This window comes from Frieseomelitta varia, unplaced genomic scaffold (assembly GCF_011392965.1).
Source record: "Frieseomelitta varia isolate USP_RPSP 00005682 unplaced genomic scaffold, Fvar_1.2 scaffold_554, whole genome shotgun sequence".
In the NCBI taxonomy this organism is placed as follows: Eukaryota; Metazoa; Arthropoda; class Insecta; order Hymenoptera; family Apidae; genus Frieseomelitta; species Frieseomelitta varia.
This window is the reverse complement of record NW_025110317.1, coordinates 167,100-186,952: the sequence shown is the minus strand read 5'-3', so window position 1 is coordinate 186,952 and position 19,853 is coordinate 167,100. Positions and strand designations below refer to the sequence as shown.

The 19,853-nt window shown below is 40.5% G+C and overlaps 1 protein-coding gene and 1 long non-coding RNA gene across 2 annotated transcripts in view; one reads left to right on the top strand and one right to left on the bottom strand.

The window, feature by feature from the left end:
- LOC122533799 (nuclear receptor coactivator 6-like) overlaps positions 1-19,853 on the bottom strand; it is a 156,325-nt gene that overhangs the window by 110,025 nt on the left and 26,447 nt on the right. The window lies entirely within an intron of this gene.
- Positions 7,138-15,886, top strand: LOC122533798. The gene is made up of 3 exons (XR_006307778.1): positions 7,138-7,149; positions 14,619-14,621; positions 15,400-15,886. It is a non-coding gene; the product is annotated as an uncharacterized LOC122533798 (long non-coding RNA).

The following is a 19,853-nucleotide window of genomic DNA, read 5'->3' as shown; positions in this document are numbered from 1 at the left end:
ATATAAGTCGAAAGAATGGAATAAATTTCTTCTTATTGTTTATTTGAGGCTTCGTTAAAGTCGAGAAAATTGAGTTTGAAAATTTATAAATTCTAAACTAAATATTTGAACTTAATTATATTGATTTATATCAATTAATTATTTCAATTATTAATTATAATGTGTCAATTATTTAATATACAATGCTGGAATTTATTAATTCTAAACTAAATAATATAATTTGAATATAATTTTAAACGTGACAGAAAAGAACAATTAATAAGATATTCCATATTCAAAATAAAAAAAACTAGTGGAATAAAATCTACTAAGAAAAAAAAAGTAGAATAAAATTTTGTTCATTTGCAGCATCATTTTTAAGAAAATAAACTGAACACATTTCTTTAGAAATTGTCTCGTATATACGTATTTGATAAATTTTCAAACTCCTGCTAAACAATTTTATTCCACGTTTCTTATTTATTTTCGCACGTGGAATAATCTCTTACTAATTAATATTTTCTGTCGTTCAAGCATGCCTGACAAAATTTCAAAAAACGATTTTCTCGAAAACGAAGCGTCTGTTTCTCGCAAAAAAGTTTCGTCTCACACTTCTTACTTATTTTCGCACGTGGAAGAATCTCTTACTTTCGCTTATTATTTTCTGTCGTGTCTAGGATTAATTAAATTTAAGCATACCTGACAAAATTTCACTCCTCCCTTTCGACTTGTTTTTAAATATAAAATCATATATATTAGCTCCGATTTCAGAACGATTCAAAATGTGCACGTAAAGCAGTGGAAATGAAAAATCCGTTTCGAGGAACCAGGGGGGAGGGTCAATGACACTCGAACAATTATCGCAAATTGCCGTTCAAACACTTTCGTTGCTTATTACAAGCGAAGTTAAACGAGAGGAGAGAAACACTCCGGCTCGAAAATTGAAACGTCTCTCATCTTACTTTTTGCCCGCGCGATGCTTCCCTCGCTCCGAACGTTTGGGAAGGAAAACGAACGAGCGATATCAAAGATAAATTAACCAACTCGTAAAGAAGCTGTAGCGGCGAACGAGGGAATGGATGTTCCTCGAGGGGAGCGGCAAATTGGCGTTTCATAATTTCGCCGGCTGCGTCGATGAGCTGGAAGGAGACGGTTTATTACCTACAGACATCGCTTGTTTGGCGAGACCGGGCCGAGTAATGGTTCGAGGACGTTTGCCGAGCGGGCAACGAACAACACCGGAGAGGGGTGTTATCCTCGCCGATAATTCTAACTGGCCCCAGCGAAATGAGAATGGTTATCGATGCTGGCGAAGAGGAGAGACCGAGTTATTGCACGTCGCTTGGATTGCTGGCAAATTTTCTGGAAACGTTCTAGTGATTTACGACTCACGACTGCACAGGCGTGCATACAAACTTCGCGCTTCGAATTAAGATCCTTCTTCCAGATTCTATTCACCTTCCTGAAAATCAAATTCACCCTGTTTGCAGACTTCAAACTTCAAGTCTTTTGCTTTTCTGATCGAATTTATCATCTTGTGGGTGACTCGAAAAAACTAGTAGTACTAATACTCTTCAATGACGAGCCTGATTGAACAAGTTTCTTTCTAAAATTGAATCTTGTACAAGAAATATGTTGACCTCCTTCAAACCATTTAATGGATGTTATCACCTTGTGGGCGACTCAAAAGTAAAGTAGTATTTCGTTATTATTTTCCACGCAAGAAATATTTTGATTCTTCTCAAACTATGAACATTTAGTGGATTTTAATAATTCACCAAACGATAATAATAGTTATTCTATTGCAACTAACACACCCAACAGACTATCATAATTGTTACATGAATGTGTATACAAAACTGTGCGTTGTAGATCTAAATCTACACATGTGTAAGTATAAAAATAATTATAATTATAATCAAATAAATTTATTTATTATATAAATGAAAAAATATAATTAATTAATAAATATTTTTTATATAATATAAAATATTCAATTATTTTTATTTTTTAATTATATTTTTAAATTAATATTAATATATATATATATAACTAATTAAATAAAAATATAAATTTATTAGATTTAATAATTAATTTATCAAATAAATATATTCAATAATAAAAAGATTAAAATTAAAATATAAATATATATATCATAATTAAAATAATAAATAAATAAAAATATAATTTTAATATATTTTTATTTCAAAAAGTTAATAAAAATTTTAAATTTTTATTTAAATTTTTCAAAAAATAGCTAAAAAAAATAATTTTGGGAATTATAGATAATTTAATTAAAAATTTCTCTTCAAGTTATATAGTTTAATAAAACATTAATTTTGTAAATTAAAATTTAATTTATATTATATAACTAATATATTTATATAATTAAAGAATTAATTATTTTTTTTAGCACCGAACAAGTATTTAATTTATTATTTTATATTATTGTTATTACATACAATTGCGATACAATTTATTAACAATAATAACTTTGCATCGGGTTTCATTGCAATGGCCTGAGAAAAAAAATTCGTAGAAAAACTTGATTAGGCAAGGGGGTGAATTTGATCTGCGAAAGGGTTAAATCTGTAGAGTAATAATTCTCTAGAGTAAATAATCTCAGAGTAAATAATTCTCTATATAAATCTTCATATCTATCTACGTTTGTCTCGAGTGAAAATTCGATAAATACAATCCGAGAAAGGCCGCGCAAAACGTTTGGCATTAACGGCGGTGAAAGGTCTATTGGCGTTTCACGTTGGTAACATCGTTCGGCCGACAATTTGCGCGATTAACGCGTTCAATCTGGCGGCGGCGCAATGCGGCGCGGCGTTAAGCATCGTTGCATTTTTACCTCGTTAGCATTTTCATTTGGCACGGTGCACAAGCCCGGCGAGTAATTGAAATTCCGCAATTAATCTGGAAACACGGGCGTCATAACCGTGGAGAGTACCAAAGTCTGGCCTCGCGTCACGCCGAAAGGAAAGACGGTTTATCACCTATCGCTCTCTGATGTCGAAACCCCGACAGCGGTGCTTTGCAAGCAACTAATTCGACGAAGGGATCTTCGCCGGTGGTTCGCCGGTCGGATCAACGAGCTGAAACGGAGGCAGGGTCGCCCGCTTGTATATTGATTACCTTGCAGAGGGACAGAGAGGAGACTTTGTTTCGGGGTACTTTGCAGCTTCCTAAACTAATAACCTCGGGCGCTTCATCCCCGGCATTATAACCCCCCTCCCCCCCTCGAGAGGGGAGAAGGGGAAAGGCTCGCCTTTCCCGTCCGATCCCATAGCTGCTCCGTAGGAATCCTCCTGGCAATTATTTCTCGTGACAACAAGACGAATTCGCGCACCCACGTTCGCGCTAATTTGCGCCGGATTCGATTTGTTCGCCCGATGCTCTCGGCCCACCTACCCTTCGCTCTCCTCTCTTTGTCACGCCCGCCATGAATTATGAAACGCGCACACAAACATATTTTCTGCCCCCGCCGCGAGTTACTCGGGGAGGAAGTTGGCTCGAATGGAATTCGCATGGAATTCTTCGACGAACGACGTGATTAATTATCGCAGCGAAAGATTTCAAAGGTTCGCAACTGAGATTAGGGGGTTGGGATTGTACAAAAAACGTTGAAATTGCTACGCGAAGCTTCCTCGTTGTCATCAGTTTTGTCGATGCGGTAATCGAGAGCGTGGCTGCTGATCAACTACGAAAATTCTCCGAGTAATTACTTTTCCGTCTCCGGTAAGACAAATTTACCATCTACTCGGGCTGTTAATTTACCTCGAGGATTGAATTTGTCAAGCAGTACAGGGGGCCACCCACCCCCAGCTTGAATTTAACCGCTTCATAATTTCGTTTACTTTGCCAAGGTGGTTCGAAGATTTTACCAATTTTATCGACGTTGGAATATTTTTAATAAACATTGTACGCGAGAAAGGAGCTGTTATTTTCCAACGCACACGTACGTTTTCGTATCGCAAATCTGGCCGAGAACGGTGCCAGGCTTGCCAGATTCGCAGAGGCAAAGCTTCTTCTCCACGCCACCACCCTCTTATCCCGGATTCGAGACGCAAAATCCTCGGCTGTTGATGTATCAACATCCGCGGAACCATAGAGACGCGTCCTGGAATACGGACTGCCGCGGGAAATAAGAACTCGAGGGTGGTTCTCCACGTATGGTGGCCGCATAACCACCCTCGCTCGAGATATCGCCGAGGGAAAATTCGTACCCTCGCGGAGATTACGTCGTAACATTTTCATGGAGAAAAGTGACACCGAAGGGGACGTATATTTTTCTACGCGACGATATCTCGCAAAAACCGCACGCAAGACGAAACAATTAAGCAACTACCGTTCGAAAGCATTATTCGTGAAAAGACGAGAATCTTTCCTGGTTTTCGAAGCGAGCACCCCCTCCCCCCTCCCCCCATGGAAACCGATGACTTATTTCCCTGCAAAGCCACGACAACGGACTCAACAACGCAGCTGCGATTCCATAAATAAGGGTTACGAGGAGGGGGTGGAGGCCTCCACCCGTTCTCAGTTGGCGCGCAAAGTGCGTCGAGACATGTTGCACGGTGTAAAGAGAGGCACGGTGGATGAATTATATCGGTGGGAGAGGCTGGCTAAGCTGCTTGTCGTCGTAAAGCGAATTCCGCCGCCGACGAAACCGACGTCAACTTTTACGACCAACCCCTACCCCTCGACGCGGGAACCTTGTCGAATCGAGCAATTATTCTTGGCCACCGGGCTGCGCTGCACCTGTTGTTTGCGACTACTCTTTCCGCAGGAAACGCTTCCTATTTTTGAAGGTTTCGCTCATTGTGATCGCAAGAGGTACTTGCGAGACGGCAAAGAGAGAAAGCTGAATGAGAACAATAATGCGAGCGATCTCTCATTTAGGTAGCTTTCGTTTTTTTTAATCCTCGCCTGTTTTGCGTCTTATTTATAATAATACAGGTAAATAAAAAAAAAAAGCAGAGAAATGTTAACGCGCAAGTTTTACGTGTTTTCATTTAGGAATGGCTGTAGTTTGAAATATACAACAGCCTGAGATATTTAATGTTTCACGTTGGTGGAAAGATTCGTCTTCAGTTCAATTTACTAGTTTTCGAATTTTTAATTTCAATTCTTCAATCTTTTTTTAATTTCTTGATACTAAAAAGAAAAAAAAAAAAAAGTAACGCTAGTCAACGTGTTAAGCCAGCTCGTTTTCTTCCACGCTTTATTTCAATTGCAATTAGAATCATTCGCTATTTTGAACAAAAATTCCCACCTTGATACCGCAAGGGCTACAGTTGCAAAAAAACATACGAAATTAAAAAAAATTCAAGAATTGAAATTAAAAATTCGAAAACTAGTAGATTGAATTAAGACAAATTTTTTATGCATTGAAAAATTTAATGTGTCACGGTGTGATATATTATGTGTAAAGATCTTCGATCAAAACCGCTTATATCGAAACTTTGCTGGATTGTGCTATTAAAAATAGAAACAGACGACACGCGCGGAATGTGATGAAAACGGTTTTTTATATATTCAGATCGCAATATCCTTTGACACGCATGCTGTTGACATGAACGGTCAGATTCCCATAACCCTCGAGACATGTCCGTGCGTGTATCTGAGATTGAGAATGCCGTTGGCGCGTGGACTGTACTTACCTACGATCCACGAACAGTTTACTCTTCACACAGAGACTTCTCCGTGGCAATATACAAAATAGATCCATTCAAGCGAGTCTATTCCATCTATGAAATATCTTTTCGAATCGCGACGATGTGAAAAATATTTTTTGCCTGAACGTGAATGGTACATCGAAAGGTCTATAAAACTGGTAAGAATATTTTTCCCATGGTCATTCTTTTTTGGAGTTTTCAATTTATCGGTCATCAATGTCATTTCAACTTTTTTTCCCCAGCTACACGATGTAATAAAAAAATACATAGTTGTATAAAAAAAAAAAAATTAATTAAAAACATAACCTCGAAAAAAAAAAATTCTAGCCAGAGAGGTTATTGACCTTTCGATACCATTCATGCTAGACAAAAAATATTTTCCGCGTCATTCGAAAAATATTTTTTGGACAATTTGAAGATATTTAAGTGGCCTCGCATAAATGGACCGTTTTGTATACCACGCGCACGCGTCAAAATGCCTCAGCTCGCGGTTATTTCTTCCACAACATGGCAACAACTCATGACTCGAAGCTCGATCACGTTACATCGGCGTGCCGGAGACGACAAAATCTTCTTAGATGTTTCCAAGTTACACGAATTTGGCGGATGACGATCGAGGTTTTGCGATAGCAGTAAAAGGCCCGCACGCGCGCGCAGATTCAAGACGAACGGCAAGATCAAACGGGAAAACGTAAGTTTCAAGTCGTAAGTAAAACATTGGATTTCACATCGATTGGATTTCAAGCGCTTTGACTCGGCGCGACTTCCCGCGATTCGAATGCACCCGGCGCACAAAAGGCTGCACTGCACAGAGTTTACGCAACGTTATACAGACACACGACCATGAACTGAAGATTACGTTTCAGCGGAGCGATCAGATTTATTCGATTCTCCTTCTAGAACGTCTGCGTCTCGTCGGTATAATCGTTCCGTCGCACCGTCGGTATTTCAGTCTCCTGGCGTAATTGCGCGGGCGAACAATCGCGAGTACCAGAGAGAGCCGGGTATTCGCAAAGCGATCGAAATTGTTAAACGAGGATGAGGAGCGGAGCGGATGGTCACAGGGGAGAAAGAGAGAGAGGAGAAACGAAGATCACAGGTGATAAATTGTCGAAGGCAAGCCGCAACGCTAGATACACCGAGGCGCACCAATTGGAATTGGCTCGTAATTCGCGGCCATTCCGACGGATGGCTTCACCCCGATAATTACCGCTCCGTGATAAATTTATGACAGCAATAATTTACGCGGAAACTGCGGCCGATTGGTTCGATAAAGAGCGATTAACTATAAAACGAAGCTACGCGGGCCCGATGCTTCGATGGTGGTGCGCCACGAGCACCTTTCTCTCTCTTCCTCTCTGCCCCTTTTTTCGTTTCCCATTATACGCGAGTCAACTTTAAATCGAAGGGATAAGTCTGTCGTTCGCAGGATTAAACACGAGCAACGACAAGCCCGATTGGACGACTTTAAAGTCGTAACCGCGAACGTGTTCGAAAGTTTAACTTTATGCATATAGAGTGCGCCGCTTGAACGAAGATCCCGAGTCAATTCTGTTGCTGTCAAATACGAGAAAAGGTTATGTTGCCTTTCAAAAAGTCTATCCAATTGTCCTGGTGATTAGTATCTATTCGTGGATGTACTCAGAAGTCCAATACAGGAAACTAGTAACAATGGACAATCAACGAGGAAATGGAAAAGTGAGCCGAAAATATAACTGGTGCACAAAACTCGGAGGAATAGTAGAAAAAAAAAAAAAAATAGATTTCAAGAGGCTACACAGACAGCAGAATCCAGAAAAAATAAAACTTATCATAGGGAACGTAATAGAATCAAGAGAAGAGGAAAATAAAGGAACAGAGATAGAAAGAATGGGAAACTCTACACACAATACATACAATATACAAGAGACTAGAAGCACATAACCTAGAAGAAGAACAGAGGTACTTAAAGTACAAACTACCACTAACAGCAATAAGTGCAAAGGCTCAACTAAAATTCGGGAAGAAGAATATATCAGTACAAAAGAATAAAACAAACAATAACAAAAAGATGAAATATACTCAATTTGCGATATATACAGAGAAGAGGGCCCAGAGAAGAGGCCCAAACTACATAATACTAGAGTGCTTCCTATACGACCAACTAAAAAAGAAACATTTGAGTGGAATAAAAGCAATAGAAACAAGCCCTTGCAATAAAAACCAGAAAGAATATTTAAATACGTGAAAGAATCTATGAAAATAAGACCATTTTGCAGGTACGAATGAAAGAGGAGATGACCTGAATGAATTGGACTGAACAAGTACGAGAATAGTCAAGTATGTACTAATATAAGTAAAAACACTGTAGGCCCTAAGAAGTATAAAACCACATATAATATACATCATCTATGTACTATATACACATTAGATACATTATATATGTAATTTACATATATATAAATTATCATTAGGTGTACAAAAACGGGATAGTGAACATAATTAATTTATTCCCATTTTGCTAGAATTAAGCAGAAGATTAAGATAATAAGATAAAGTAACGTTTGTGAAAACGTTTGTACAAATAAAATACATCAATCAAAAAGAGAAAAAGATCAATATCCATATTCGTAAGAAATGTTAACTAATATTAATGAATCGTGAACTCTTGCAATACAGATTATTAAAGGTCAGAAACCAATGAAAATAGATCCGTGAAAATAGATACTGGATCAACATCATCTGGTGATTCTAACCAGTTAAAAAACGTGCGGTTAGTGATCAGTGATCCGTAGCCGGAGCACGAGGGGTTTTAAATAGATTATAGCCGTGAGGCGCGCATTTGATGACATAAATGCGTCATCAAACTCCTAATGAAACTAACTGCGACGCTGTTGGCAAACTGTGTCAGAACACTCTTCCAAAAGTGCGCGCTTTACATTCGAAACTCGGTATTAACAGCATTTTTCCTTTTTATCAACGTTCTTAAAGTCGTCGCTTTGTTACCTAAACTCTTAATACGTTGTGATGGGAGATTTCCTCGATGGGGCCATGGTAGTCGTCAGTGATCCAAGGTACTTTGAACAAGTTTCGAGTAAGTAAAATAAAATGAATATCGTCGACTATAAAAAATTTTTTATAATATTACGAGATAAAAATTAAATTTGCTTCAGTTGAGCATTACGTTTTTTTATCTAGTTACGATTAAACGATAAATTTGCCGAATTATTTATTTTGTTAAATTTCTATAAAATAAAAAAGATTTTATTATTACATATACGTCAGTAATATGTGTGTAGCATATATATGCTATTTATTTCTAAAAAAAAACCGTCCTACTTGACAAAACATAGTAAATCACGGTCGACATGACGATAACCATTTCAAACATGTTACTTTGTACTATTATTCGCGTTATACGAGGAAAATTCTCATACAACGCAACTTCCTACAACAAGTAATATATTATACAAGAGTCTATTCAGCAATTAAAGAAATTTGAATTAAAAAATTATACGTTGTATTACAAAAAAATTAAGTACGGTGTATCGTGTTAATACATCTTAGGCACAAATGAGGTTCACTGAGAGCATCGCGTAAATCTAGCGTAAAGCGGTCAATCTGATCTGAAATAGCCCCGCAAAGGATTCGGTTTCGAAAGCGAAACCGACCTGTTGTCAAAGGATTCGATTTACCATTTCAAACGCTCGTGCAACGCGGCAGCAACATGGAAGGAACAGAATCCGGCGTGTTCTAAGCAGGGAAGAAAAAAGCGGTAAACGCGGTTAACGCTTAAACGAGCGAAACACGTAACAACGAAAGGGATGGTAGTCGGGAGGAGGTAGTATTGGCATCGAGAGGGACTCGCCGACCGGCGCAACTCGAACGCCGCGCGCCGTCACAAATCAATAATCCTATTCGCAAGATCGTTCGCGTCCGGCGATCAATTTTCGTGTCCATTACGGCTCTACGGAGAGAGGAGCGGTATCTCTATCTGCGGCGAGGCTTGCGGCACGATATTATCGGCCGAGGCAACGCGCGATCGGTCAGAAAGAGGGGCGAGAGGTGGTCCCGGAGTGCACGCAGAACAGAAAGAGAGAGAGAGAGANGAGAGAGAGAGAGAGAGAGAGAGAGAGAGAGAGAGAGAGAGAGAGAGAGAGAGAGAGAGAAGGAGATGGAATAATTTTCGACCACGAAAAGTGAAACGTTAACGGCGGCCGATCACGAACCGCTCGTTTCCTTCGGCTGTTTTGCACTTTTGTGCATGCGAGTTTGGACTGGCAAACTGGGGGCCGGCGAGCCGCGGGACCCGGCCCCGGCAACGAGCCAGACAGAGTCCAACAGGCAACCATTTCGCAACGTTGGATCAGCCGCAGATTGCAGTCATTTTGCCCAGGCATAAATTGCACGGCCGGGTAATCGTCTCGTGCGGAGAAACGAGAGCCGTTACGCCGACGTGTATGTGCACGTCGAAAACGCCTCGGATCGGAGAGGAGGGGAGAGAAAAAAAGTCAGCCGAGTTCAAACCGCGGAGAGAATTCTCTCTCTTCGACGATGGATTCCCGGTACGCGGAAGACGATCGCTCACGGCGATCCCATGGATCACTTCCAGCCAGCCGCGCGCGGCACGATGATTGCTCGATCGGTGTCGAGATCGAGTCCGATTTCGTTTCGTGTGCCATTTCCAACGATTCTCTCGCCTCCGTGGGAGCAGCAACGAATCACCAGAGGCTGATTAATTCTCGCAGCTATGGGAAAACGATCGCACGCTCTCTCTCTCTCTCTCTCTGTCTCTATACGAACGATTCAATCCAATGTTATCACTTACATACGTGTAAACCAATTGGTTTCAAGTTTTACGCGACTTACGATGATCTGTCGACGAAAATATTATATTTCATCGCGCGCACGCGCGCAACGCGAGATTCTATAATAAATTAATGAAAACGAATCGAAACTGTGCAAACAATTGCCGCGAGGCGACGAGGCACGAGAGGAACGAAGTTTACGCCGTGACTGCCCGCGCTGAAATACGAGCGAACGTTCTAAAAGTCCGTGAAACGTTTGTATGAATATTTACGGCGTCGGGCAGATTCGTTTTCGCTAGAGCCACGATCTTTCCCAGACCTTTTACGACGAGACTTCGAGAGCTACGAACGAGCTCGCACGGCTATCAACGACAATGTACGTATTAGCAGATAAGATTATCGTGACTCGCGTTGCCCGGTGCCGGTTGATAACCGTCTGCGTAGCGTGAATTCTTACAGTGAACGTAAACATAGGTTATGTATATACGTATATGTGCATAATCTCGATGGTGATGGTCACTGGTAACAAAAAAAAAAACCGATGAACTTTACGACACGACCGTACACGCACTGAGATGGATTAAAAATTTCTTTTTCACTCTTGATTGAAACAAACACGCCAGGCGTGTTCTCAACAGAAAACAAACAGCTTTTTTTTTCTTTTTTGCAAAAACGAGCGAGAGAAATTCGCGCGTCGCGTTCACTGTAATCGGTTGATAAAACAGTTTTCGAGGTAGCGGTGAAATTAATGAAAGTATTAAGCAAATATTTATAATGCGACAAATGATACGGAACGTCGCGTCGACGCGCGCGATTACACATTCGATAAAAAGCTTCCAGCTTGCGTATTGATTGTCGACAAGGTTGACAGAGCTATCGGTGCTTCCTGTAAATGATACGTTATACAATTCTATTTTATAAATGTTTCACGACAACTGCAACGAACGAGAAAATGATCTTTTCCGCGCGCGATATGCCCTGGTTGCACGAGCAGGAAATTTCAGTAAGAACTTGTTTTTTACCAAGATAGCAAGGTAAAAATCTTAGGATACCCTTCGACCCTCGTTAACTTTAAACGTTCTCCGAGAATTTTTTGAAGCAAATTCTTTTTTCTTCCCGAAGAACCTTCTTGGAGGTTTGATTTAAAAAAAACGATTGCGTTATGATGTGGCAAAGGCTTCGTTAAGTAATCCAAAAATGTTTTACATTTTTTGGAAATATTTTTTTGAAATATTAAAGAAATTAGTTTCTTTTCTTTTCTGTACTACTCCTCTTTTTCTCTCTCTCTCTCTCTCTCTCTATGAAATTTTCAAATTAATTTATTCGTTAATTCCAAATCAATAACAATTAGTAAAAGACTTGCTCAAAAATCTCAGAACACTTTTTTACAATTGACGGATGATAAAAGTTTTTAACTGCACGCGGTACGATTAACGCTTGACAGATTCTTACATAAAGTATTGTTTCAATTTTCAGTTTCTCTAGTTCAAGAGTTCCGAACGACGGTGTGCCTAATCATTTACAAAAATAATTACCAAACCGACGAAAAGGTAAGAAATGCTCATCAATGTTTAACGAATCTCGGATATCGATAAAAAAAAAAAAAATAAAAAATAAAAAATAAAAAAAGCAGAATGATTGAAAGAAGTTGCATGGGAATGGGTTTTTCCCCGGGGCGGAAATTCACGCCGGTAATTCGAATCGGTCGCGAGACGCGATTAAACCAACACGCAAGCGCGAGCTGCAGCATTTTATTCGGTGGATTCAATTGCAACACGCGAACCAGCGGCGGGTCTCTCTCTCTCTCTCTCTCTTTCTCTCTCTCTTGCCAGAGGGAAACGCAATTCTTCGCCGGAAGAATTTAGAGAGTTGCTTAACCGTAGAAACGACATAATTCCAACGAAAATTTAACGCTTTATTTATTTCCGCCGCAAATGGAATTCCCTCCTCCACCCAATTTCCTAGTTTTTCCTTTGCCAGTCGTGGCTCAAATAAAAGAGATCTCTGGCGAGCGGCCCGAGCCAATAAACAAGGCTCACTGCCAACTTTACGACCGCGGTCCCAGGTGCTCGAGGAACCACCCTTCCGCTCCATCCTCGGAGTGTGTCAGCCTCTCTTGTTTCCAAGGAGCTTATCAATCGCTCTCGGGTGATGCAAACCGCCGTGTTCGCCGGCGGAATTACGACAAACGACCGTGCAAATCGGCCCTGATTTTCTTCCAGCAGACTTTCTTCTAGTCTCTGCCGCTGGTGTCCTATGGCGGACAGATTTTATGGACCTTTATGCGATTCGGTTAATGGCCGATGCGTATGCTATCGCGACCACAGAGAGTTTAATAGTTGTCCCTCTCGACGAGAAACATCGTCTTTCGTGGATAACGTCTGCCTTGGAGCATCTTTCTTCTCGGATCTGTGTGTGTGTATGTGTGTGTATACGCCTGAAGGAATATCGAAACGATCCCCAATGCAATCAATGGAGAGTCAGGTACAATTTAATACAATGCAACGTAATTACTGCGAGTCGGCGCTCGCACTTCGATTTTTCATTTCGCTTTGAATGCTAATGCAACGTTCTGCTCGATCTTCGGATACTACGGCACCGTGAAAAATTATAGCTACGAGCCTACGGGCGTAGCGCGTAACTTTCTGAATTTCATTTCAACAAACCATTGATATAATATCTTCATATCCTGCGCTTGCCTTATTATTAATTCTTCGCGGAATTCAAATTCCCCCCCGGGGGGGAAAAGCGAAATGTTCGCGAAAATTGATATTTTTCACGTCACCTGTGCACAACGTGAACTATAATGCAACAATTGCAACAATTTCGTTCGCGTGTTACGCGGTGTTTGATATACAGGATTGTTGCGAGAAAATTCTCCCGACGAACGACCATTCTTCGTGCAAGGGGGAAAATCAGGAACTGGAGATTAGACTGTCAGAAAATTCAAAGCTCGGACACGTTAATTAATTCAATTAGGGGGAAGGAAGCAGGAAATTGCGGCCGTTCTATTTCGCTACGTCTACGGCCGAGTAAATGGGCTCGCTGGTGAATATAAATCGCGCCTGGCATCTGTTGTTTTTTTCTTCTTTTTTTTTTTCTGCATTAACAATGGCCAGTTTTGGTCCGCGAATCGGCAGCTCGAAATATCCGAGCCAAGAGAACGAGATAATCGATCGAGGAATCGATCGGTGGTCCGCTAATTTCGCGTAATTGCTAGCAACTATCGTCTATACGGGGCAACCTGGCCAACTTTTGCCCCCCCTTCTGCCATTTTTTTTTTTTTCTTCTTTTCCTCTTCCCTGTCTTTGCACCTTTTTTCTTTCCCCTCTGGTTTCTTTCTTTCTTTCATCCAAGGATCACCGCCCGTGGATGCGGTGATTACGCCTGGATAAAAAACACGACCGAGCCAGAACGATAGAGGGGTATAATTATTATTGAAACCGGGTAGCAGCGGCACATTAATTAACCAGCAACTTCCCGTTACCGCGATTCTCTTTCCTCCTCCTCCCCCCCCCCCCCCCCCGCAACATTATTCGACGAAATCTGTCGACCATCAAGCGACGATCTTAAAGAAACCGTACGTAATAGAGAATTTTTTTCGTTAAGAATTTTAGGTTAGGAATTTTTTTTTTTAAATTTATCACCACGTTTTCAACCTGTGACAATTTTTGTACGTAATATAATATTGGGTCGAGTAAAAGTAATTTCTCCCGATAGCATAGCTCTGGTTTAATATTAATTTTGGCTTCAATACTCGCGTTTGAAAGATTGACACGTCATAGAGTGATTGAAAAAAAGCAAAAAGTTGTGACATTTATGTTTATTCAACGAAAAGGTCGATATATAATGGTAAAATACAATTTCCTCGCGAGAAACTCGCCTTTTCGTTGCATGCTGATAGAACGAAGGAAAAAATCGAGGAAAGAAGTAGAAAAAGACAGCGCTGGGAATGATTCCGATCCCGATTCCCTCCGAGTTCGTTTGCAAGTCCGCAGCCGAGTATCTTTGTTTGCGGGCCTTGGTAAATCTGTGTATTATTAGCTAGCGTTATTGATTTATTATTTAATGGTCGACGGCCGCGCAAGCGCAGGCTAAATCGGGGTTAACTGCTCATTTTGTCGGCGGTGCATTATGGTTTCTGCGTTTATGGCCCTCGCGGGAAAAGGAGCACGTGAAAGACTGCGGAGGGAAGAATGGAGAGCTCTCTGCGAGTAACTCCATTCCTTCTCCACCCTCTTTCCGACTATTTTCCGCCGTGCAAATAATATCCGCGTCGTTTTGAATATACCGTGTTTCTCGCGTGACCATTCCTATTTTCGACAATTTCCTCGCTTACCGGAACAAATGTTTAAAAAAACAGGAGCGTCAAATTATCCTTCGCTTAACCTCGAATTATTACATTTTAATCCCACGCTCATTGTCAGTTTAGCAAACAAAAAATGATCTGCAATACTCGACACGAAACTTAATCGAAAATCATTTTTCGCGTTCCATTTGAACTTTAGATATCTTTTTTTTTTTTTTAATTCTAGAGAAATATACACGAGTCGAAAATGATCGAAAGAAAGTTGAATTCTTCGGAACGAAGCAAGAAAATAACTTTTCATACGTTTCCTCTCGAAGGAAACTTGACAGCTGAGAGTTTTAATCAAAACGATTTATACGCTGTGACGTAACATTAAACTAAGTATAGATTGATTCGAACAGAATAGGAGAGTTAATATTCAACAGGTTTTATCGAGAAACCGTGTGCATTATAAATACGTAACATCGTGTGCGTTCGACACGTGTAAAATGAGCGTATACAATGTATCTGTTTTACATAGTAAGTATATTACTTATTATTTCTATCGGATGTGTTTATCGGAAATATGAAAAAATGTTTCGTACAAGATTTCGCGTTTATCATTAACCTTGTGTCGACGTCGGAGGATCGCTGCGAGCGTTAGCTGCGAATTTTAAACGTAATCTTGCGCAAGAGCGTGCAATAAAGAGTAAAATGCAACTTTCATCTGAAAATTTCCCATTGCCACACACAAAGAAGATCCATAAATTAAAACGGCTCGCGAGACTTAAAAAGGAGCGCTGAAAATGAAAAAAAAATTGACTTTATTATATTTATTAAGATAAGGAGCGTTAATTGCGGTAATTAGCGCTGGTATGAATAATATTACGGCCTGATGTATCAGGGATTGTTAAAAGTAACACAGAAGCTATTTCAAGCGCCATTCACGAGGCAATGCTTAAGAGTCAGAGTGAGTGTGTGTGTGTGTGAGAGAGAGAGGATGGATTCCGCTCCAGTTCGTTTCCATTAGCTCTTTTTTAAACAAGATGTAACAACTTTTCTTTTTATCTATATTATGCATCTTATTGTTACTTTATAGCAACGCGTTATTTACATTGTTAGTAACGCGAGGTTAAGAGGAACACGAAGCCAAGGGGCCCGCAAACGACGAGGGTGAGAATCAAGGTCTTTAGAACTAGCTTCACTCTCCCTCTCTCTCTCTCTCTCTCTCTCTCTCTCTCTCTCTCTCTCTCTCTCTCTCCCTTCTTCTGTTTTCCTCGTCTTGTAACGTCACGCTAAAAATATTATTACGGCAGTCTGTATATCAGCTAACGCTCATTACAGTATCAGGTTGCATAATTCATTGCGCGATTCGCTAACGCTTTCCCCCGCGAAATTGTGCTAATAATTCGAAAATAATATTCCCCGCGTGACGTGTGCGCGTTATTATATATCAGGCAGCAGCCGGCAGCTATTATAAAAGCGCCGCCCGTGAAGTAATTGAACTGTCGCGGATCTATGAAGTTGGCCAAGTTCATTTGCATTCGGCCGGGCGCGGACGTTGAAATGTGGCCGTTGAAACCGGGAAACGACAACTTGACAACGTTACAAATTTAATTCCTCGATGACGGCCCGGAAAATTTTAGAACGTAATAAATTCGCGGCACACCGGCGCCTTGATTTAATGCAACGTGTTGCGGATTTTCTTCCAACGTGTAAAACGTGTTCGCGCCGCTAACGTGATTCCGAGATAGCCTTTGACACGTGTATATTTATGCGTGACGGGATATTACGGACATACGAATCCGTTGAGATCCAATTCAGCGTGATAAAGTGGAGAAGACTTTACGTTTTTTGTTAAAATGTATCCTCAAGTGGAAGAATTGCCTATAATTTTAACTTTGTTAAAAAGAAAAAAAAGTCGCGCAACAATTTTTGTTGACTTCATTTTGAAATAGAGATCGGTTGAAATAAAGAGGTCTAATTGTAAAGGAGAAGTTCGGGAGAATGATTCGAAACGAAGATATTTATAAAGAGTTCTTCGGGAAACAAGTTTCTTGGAATCAAAGGATCGGAGTAAAAAAACTTGGAGTTACTGTCTTTAGGAAAAGTATTTGTATAAACAATCATATAAAATTATATTTTCTAATAGAAAAAAGCAAATAAAAAGAAAGAAGTTGTTATTTTTTCGCCATTCTCTAATATGCGCTGATTATTTTACATTTTTTTGAACCTCGAACGTTGGACTTGAATGGCAAAATGAGGATTTCTTGAATTTTCATTTAACTCTGATGCTCAAGGTTCTTCGATTTTTGAGGTTATGGTAGTGGAAAAAAACTTTTTCGGTGACCTTGGAGGCTAAATTTTTACAGCTCGCTTTTCCATCTACGAGAAATGTCTTTTGGAAACAAAGAACTCAAATAATCGATAAAGTAGAAGTTTTTACAGTTTAAAACGAGGCCAGCTGGATTGTTGCACGATTTTGTTTCGCTAGAACCAAAGGAATTTATAATTTTCTATGGAAACTTTATAAATAATATTTGTATATTTTACATACTTGACTAATTTTTAATAAAATTCACAGAAGCTCGTGCTCTTTATTACATTATTAACTTTTTCTTGTACTTTAATTAAACATGTTGTACCTTAATTGCACTTTAATTTCTCTGCAACAAATGTTATACTTTTAATCGTCGAATTCTAGTATCAAATAGTTTAAAATGTCACTAATAATATTCACATCGAGTGTGCGAGCACTCTTGTCCACTTTTTCCGTCCGCTGTTCAATTCTATTCACAGAACGAGTGCAACGCAAACAATTTTGTCAACTGACAACAAAACCGACAAAATTAGTCACTCTTATACTTAAAAAAGAAAAAGAATTCTCGCTTAACTTTCCCAACGGATGAAGATTAAATAGCCGCGCGGTTCGACAAACATCCGAAATGAAATTTTTCGGCCGCGACCACGCGATTTCGCTAAAGCCAAGTCGCGTCTGCTCGAAAGAGAGAGAAAGAGTCGGGAGAAATTCAGCGGGAGAAACGGTTTGTTACCCGAAGTGGAGAGAACAATCGGCGAGGCTATAAGAGAAACCAGAGTTCGCGGGGTTTAATGGGGATCCCCATCCGTCCCAATTCCGATACAATGTGCTCCGTGGAGCAAAGGGGGGCAGAGACTGGGATGATGGGAAAACATCGGATCTGGCAATCAGCTCGGATCGCCGGAGAGGAAGATCGGGAGTAAGGGAATTCGCGATAAACCGAACGAAAGAAGCGGCCACGAGGGAACAATCGATCGTGTTTGTCGCTCGTGGCTGGCCACCACCCTCGTCGTCGCTCGAATGAGATTTTATTAAAATCGCCGCGATATTAACAGGCGCCGCGAACGAAATTACACGGCCCGGCGTCTGCGTTATCCGCGCGATACGCCGTTTATTAATACACTTGGCAATTATTGCCGTCCCTCCGCGATTTTCAGCCCTGCCCAGGTTATTAATTTCGTAATTACATCACCGAATTTTCGAATCCGGGCCGAATTAGACGGCAATTGTCGCTCGTTTTATCGTCCGCTGGCGTGTTTCTCGCTTCTGTTTTAACAGGTTTAACAGAGCTAGATACATACATACGTGGAGCGAGTATCGCATGTATCGCGTCATCGAATATCTGTAATTTCAGCGGGAAATATCGGATTTACTCGCCGATCGCAACATTACGCATTTACTCGCTGCTTTCACTCGCAGCTGTTCATCCGTTCGCCTTTCACCCGCGCGCCTCGAGCAATAATTCAACGTCGCGTCTGGTGACCACTTCTGCAACCACGTTAACTCGATTCGAAAATCTGTCTGAAAAAAACATTAATTACAGAACGTCGGTAGACAGAGGCGTGTGTTTGCACACCTCTCGGAAAACACGCTGAAACCGTGAAAAATGCTTTTTACGTTTACGAGAACACGACGCGGCCGAGCGAACGTTGGAATCGCGTTGCAAGTTGGCCGACCATCTGCGCCAATAAATTCTTCAACGACCACCGCTGATCACGCTGTCTCGTCGATGGACGAGCAATGATTTACCGTACTGACGCGATCAACAAGCGAATCAAAGCAATCGTTTCGAAGCAATCGGGGGTTCAAAGAACCTATGCGCGGGCATACATCATAAGCCGGCCGACGACCGGCCATCAGCTTATGCTTTTTCGCTACGATTCTCTACGCTATATCACTGGCCGGAGAGTTGGCGTTGAATTATTGCAAGAAAAAGTGTCGTATAAGCTACTAATGACACGCGTTTTATTTGCATACGCGCGTACTTGTATACACCAGCCCGGGAAGAGGTTTATGATTCATCTCTCTAGGCACTTGCACTTTTTTTGTCGCTTTGTATACTTTATTAGCCGGAACGCCGCATTATCACCGCGATGGAAGGAGCGAACGAGCAACGCGTTTGTAAATCTGAGCTACCTCTGTCTCGCAAAAGCGTGAGATTTTTTTTTGTTTTTTTCTTCCATTTTCGAACAGAAAATTCCATCTGTCGCGTAATCGTGGCTTTAAGGGTATTCCCGTGTGAAATGAGATTTTAATTTTATAGGTATAGATTGATGAAAGTGTTTAACGACGGAGATTCTGTGTTCAATGTTGAAAACTTTTGGTATTCTTCTGTTTCGTTCAAGCTGGAGAATTTGCCAAGCAACGTCAATCGTGTCAATTCCACACGTGTCTAGAACGTTGAAGGTTTTCGATAATATCGAGAACCTTGATCTGGTAAACGTATTTTCGAAAATGGTCAAAAGAACGAGAACTAGACCAGGATTTCTCAAACCTTTCCCCTTTACCTGAGCGATATTTTCTATATTAAATACGAATTAAAACATTTGCTGATAATGAGTCACAAAGAAAATTTATTCGAAAACAATTCTTACATAATTTTGCCATGCATTAGAGCCAAATATTCGTACTAATTTTTTTGGCTTTGCTGAAATTTCCCGAAATTTAGTTTTACGCGACATTTTCTGAAGCCCTAGAATTAGGCCATGACTCAACGCTCGAGAGTGCATAGCATTCTTGCGCCAAGGTTACTCAAAAAAAAAAAAAAAAAAAAAAAAAAAAAAAAAAAAGGGAAAAAA